A 5,000-nucleotide genomic window follows, 5' to 3' on the forward strand; every position below is an offset into this window, starting at 1 on the left:
GAGGAATTTGATAACTTAAGGTTTGTGATAATATGTGGCTCTTATGGCGTTTGTATTTTTGTTTTGCAGGACAGAAGATAAACAATATTGTCTTTTTTTTTCGTTTATTATTTGAATCTACACTCTTAAAAATTTGCAGTATAAAAACAGTAAATATCTGGCAACATTTATTCCAGGATTTTTACCGTTTTAAAAAGGGAATTACTGACGTAAAAGAGTGATATTACGGTTACCAACCCGTAAAAGATGATAACAAAGTAAGGTAAAATTACGGTCGCGAATATTTTACTGAAATGCGGTTGAGAACGGTATATTTTTACAGATTATTCCCGATTAAAATTACGATTTTTTCAAACAGTGTAATATGTTGAATATCTTCGGCAACCCAAGGGACAAAACCAATCTTTTTCACCCGCCCTGCTATTTCTTTCATTCTTCGTGTCTTATGGTTATACAGTCAACAGTCATAAGTGTATTTTGATAAATTTTTCTGTCATTCATCCTAAAAAGCCTTTTTTTTTTCATTTTCCACTCCATATTTGATAATAGGATATAATAGACATGAAAAAATTATACCTTCATCTCAATTAAAGTTAACCACATCAAATATCAAGCTTTAACGCCAAGAAGCTGGAGCGATGGAACCCATACAGTACCCGAAACATGTTAGACATAAAAAAATAAAGTTCAATAAACCTTGACATACCAATCAGCGTTTTCTCGCATAGGTTTACGGGTTGAGGGTTAATATCGCCAGTCACAGACATACACTCCTTCAAAAAACTGGCACAATGTTACTCCAAAGCCACACATTCTATACATGGTGAAAATTTCGTCAAAATCTGTCGAGTAGTTTGACGTTATCTTCAAAATGGCGAAAAATGCAAATCTGGATCTAGAATCCCGATCCGGATCATCCTCAAAACGTAATGATCTATCTATGGTGAAAATTTCGTCAAGATCCGACGAGAAGTTTTGAGGTAATTCTGTCCACAGACACAAGAAAAATGCAAATCCGGATCTAGAATCCGGATCCGGATCCCAGTCACCTGTAAAATTTAACAGGGACGTCCATGCTGTAAGGTTTATCTTCGTCGAAAATTTCCTCAAAATCCGCCCTGTAGCTTTGACGTAATCCTTTCCTTAGGCAAATGGCCACAGACACTTCTTCTTTAGATTGCCCGGAGCTTCTCTCCGGACAGGGGCTTTTTGACGGTGCGTCTAGCCCCTAGGAGGTGGTTGGCCACAGACACAAATAAATAATCCGACTCGATCGTAATACCTCCATGGCGGAGGTAATAAGCCTCAAGGTCTACAGTAAACACGTACTGTAAGGTCTGAGCAAGCACTGACCCACAATTTGCGCCTCCGTCATCTGGTAGCATCCCAGGTGATCGGTGCCATTAACCTATTTGGGAATGAAAAACTTAACTGACTCTCTATTTTCCTCTCCTATGTAATTAAATGGTATTATTTCATGCAGATTTGATTTTTCTTGGCTTTCGTGGATGATGTTACTTGGTCTACTAAGAAACGGATTAGCATGACTGAGAAAGGAAAAGGTAATTAAAAGATCCTACGAAATTCTATAGTTCCATACACACCCAATTTTTCTAACCCTCCATGGGATGTCTTTTCTTAATTTGTATCGTCATTTAATGTCTTCACAAGTAGATATGAAGAGATTACGTTCTTTGACAGATCATCAGAAAACTTTAATGTCATTACCAGTAAAGACAAATCATGTCTCTATCCTTCTATACTTCCGTTTCAATTTACTTGTGTGGGTATGAATGAAAGTGAGAGAGAGATAGATTTCTTTATTCATTCTCGTTTGAAATGACGGCTGAGGATTGTGTTTTTAGTTCTATTCAAGAAATAAAGAAAGGGCCGACTGAAAATTATATATATGTGTGTGTGTATGTGTGTGTGTGTGTGTGTATAAAATTCATTTGATGAATAATTTCCAGGCATTATACTGTAGCAAAAAACTATTTAAAAGTCATATTCATTTCAAATACTACTGCATTGCTTTTTATGTTACTAAAAACGCATTTTAACAAATCCCATGACGAACTGTGAAAAATTAATGACAGCAATGGAGGATTATTTAGATTTTAGTCGGCAGCCACTCATGCCATTAATGTATTATTTACAACAGAATTAATTTGGCTTATGTCAAAAGCTATTAGGTTTGCATGAAGATATATTCGAGTGAGGAAATAAAATTGCTTACAATAATCAATCATCAATAGTTAAAGATTAAAGCTCGTGAATTAGTAAGACCAGATATTCATTTAAAATGTCATTAGAAAATGATAATAGAAATAAAATATAAAGACACTGACATCTAATAATACAAAGCAGACATAATTTTTTCACAGTCATCATCTCCTCCTACACCTATTGACGCAAAGGGCCCCGGTTAGATTTCGCCTGTCGTCTTTATCTTGAGCTTTTAATTCAATACTTCTCCATTCGTCATCTCCTACTTCGCACTTCATAGTCCTCAGCCATGTAGGTCTGGGTCTTCCAACTCTTCTATTGCCTTGTGGAGTCCAGCTGAACGTTTGGTGAACTAATCACTCTTGGGGAGTCCGAAGAGCATGTCCAAACCATTTCCATCTACCACTCATCATGATCTCATCCCCATATAGCACTCGAGTAATCTCTCTTATAGTTTCATTTCTAATCCTGTCCTGCCATTTAACCTCCAATATTCTTCTAAAGGCTTTGTTCTCAAATCTACTAAATCTATTGGAAATGGTTTCATTGTCATACCATGACTCATGTCCATGGAGTAATATCGATCTCACTAAACTGATATATAGTCTGATTTTTATATGTAATTTCAGGCGTTTTGATTTTCAAATTTTACTTAACCTAGCCATTGTCTGGATTGTTTTTTTCAATCCTTCTCTAAACTCCAATTCTAAAGACCCTGTATTGGAGATCATAGTTATTAAACATGAATCTACCTCATTAATCCTTTCTCCTTCCAATGACATTTCATCTTCCATTGCATACTCCGTTCTCATCATTTCTTTCTTTCTTCTATCTATCATCAGCCCAACCTCGTGTGATATTTCATGCATAATACTTACGTCAGTTGTTATGAAAATATATAGTATACCTATTCTAAAGAGATTGGAAAGATTGGTGAAAAGCTGAGAGATGAACAAGTAGGATTTAGAAAAGGTAGCAGTTGCATTGGCCAAATTTTCATTTTGTACAACAATGCGTAGAATATAGAAATCGCCTTTTGATGGCAGGTATGGACTATGAAAAAGCCTTTGATAGTATGCACCGGCCAATTTTATGGAGAGCCCTGCGTATTATGGAATTCCTGATGAATATTTAAATTTGATTGAGTCTGTTCATGAGCATAGTAAGCGCAAAGTTAATGTTAATGGAGTCTTATCAAATGAATTTCCAGTGAACAGCGGAGTACTCCAAGGGAATGTGTTGTCACCTATGTTGTTTATCCTCCTCGTGGATTTTGTAATGCGTAGAACAGTTAGAGATAGTGGAGAAGGATTGGACTGGATTGGTGATAGGAATTTAGCAGACCTAGAATATGCTGATGATGCTCTCCTTGTTAGCAGAACACCACAGGATTTGCAATTCTTGTTAACCAGAATGCATTTTTTCACATTACTTTTAAAATTTTGGCAATTTTTTAAAGTTCTGTTCAGAACATGCATTCTAAAAAAGGCCAGTTGACAACGGATATAATAACTTTGCGAGCAAGAACCTCATAAAAATTCAAACATTATAGAACATGAGCTAGCATGATAACACAAGTTGGAGAGAGCAAGAGCTAAAATAATAAATCAAATCCGTTGCTGTGCACTAGCGTGTATGAAACACGTGCGGTATAATCTCTTTAGGTAAATCAACAAAACTTTTAATATCACAAGACAATTTCTTAATGGCTTCATTACCAGATTTTAATACCGTCTCTCCGTGGTGGTACTTAACAACCTCTCCATCGTTTCCAATTGTTTAAGGGAATCATCATTGAGATGAACAATTGCTCTTTGGAATTTAGAAATCTCCCCCATCCAAGTTATTTTATCGTAATCAGGTACTTTTCTCAACAACTGTTACTGAAGGAATTTTCTTGCAATAAAACCGATTTTTCCATAGCCTCCTGAGTATGTCTTGTAAGTCATTACTGACTACAAAATGTTCTTCCTGGATTTCATCGAAAGCTGTAAATGTTATTGCCGAAAGGCACAGTTCCCCTTCTAATGTTATATAATTTCCCTCGGTTCGGAGGCCTTTTCATGTTCGTTGTTGTGCGATGGACCTTATGATAAAGTTCTCTCATTGCGCACTTTATCTGAATCATGTTAGTTTTCAGGTAAGAAACATCTTTCTGTAAAGGGTAAGTTCTAAGTGGCTGCGACGGAAGTGTACCAATTTCTGTGGAAGTTTTTCATCTTGGGGGAATTGATAGAACGAGCTATATTCGGCATATTTCCCTCTACTGTGACAACCAAAAACAGTACATACCTTAGGCATGTTTAAATCTTTTTAATATATAGGAGCATTTTCCTTATATATAACTATATACTGTATATATATATATATATATATATATATATATATATATATATATATACAGTATATATATGCATATATATACATCTTATAAAGTACCTATAGATATAAATACATGTATGTGTGTACATATTTATGAATATGTATGTATATCAACGAACACACACACACACACGCACGCACAAATCACACACACACACACATATATATATATACATATATATATATGTATATATATATATATATATTTATTTATATATATATATATATATATATATATATATATATATATATATATATATTTATATATATTAAATTCAAGTGACCATAGAATGGCGAGAAGTAAAAGTTGTCTCAATCTAAGGAAAGAAGAGGAAAAAATAATTTTAAGAAGCAAAATTCACCCTCCTGTAATAAGATTAGAATTTGATAAG

General features: G+C 34.7%; 1 protein-coding gene across 1 annotated transcript in view; it reads right to left on the reverse strand.

The window, feature by feature from the left end:
- The window catches only part of LOC137620333 (cuticle protein AMP1A-like), a 257,324-nt gene that overhangs the window by 83,467 nt on the left and 168,857 nt on the right, over nt 1–5,000 (reverse strand). The gene's annotated exons all lie outside the window — the stretch shown is intronic.

This window comes from Palaemon carinicauda, chromosome 26, assembly GCF_036898095.1.
Source record: "Palaemon carinicauda isolate YSFRI2023 chromosome 26, ASM3689809v2, whole genome shotgun sequence".
Taxonomy (NCBI): domain Eukaryota; kingdom Metazoa; phylum Arthropoda; class Malacostraca; order Decapoda; family Palaemonidae; genus Palaemon; species Palaemon carinicauda.